This window comes from Patiria miniata, unplaced genomic scaffold, assembly GCF_015706575.1.
Source record: "Patiria miniata isolate m_02_andy unplaced genomic scaffold, ASM1570657v1 HiC_scaffold_5, whole genome shotgun sequence".
Lineage (NCBI taxonomy): Eukaryota > Metazoa > Echinodermata > Asteroidea > Valvatida > Asterinidae > Patiria > Patiria miniata.
Window position 1 is genome coordinate 24978149 of NW_024037072.1, and position 412 is coordinate 24978560.

The window sequence follows — 412 nt, forward strand, 5'->3', positions numbered from 1 at the left end:
CAAAAAAAAATGCTCGATCGTATGTCGGAAGCTGCGGGACCAACAAATTCGTGTTCATGCACGAGTCAGGTTTTTTTTTACCCTAGTGATCCCTTGACGACCTTTGACCCCAATTTGGTCATGTGACATGTTGGGGCTGGGCTACTGATACTTTTGACAAAGTTTGGTTGAAATCGGTCAAAATATGTAGGAGCAATAGACAATGTCAGCGTTTGTTACTAACTAACTAACGGTGAGACACGATGATTTGTTGAACTGCTATACCAACAGCTAAAGCACAACAACAACAAACGTCGGTATATGTGTGTCTCAAAAAAAAATCAAAAACAAAATATAGCTGAATGCCACTGCCAGACGTAGAATATAAGTATGATTTGAAAAATACACCTTTCCATTTTAAAGTGAGACAGAC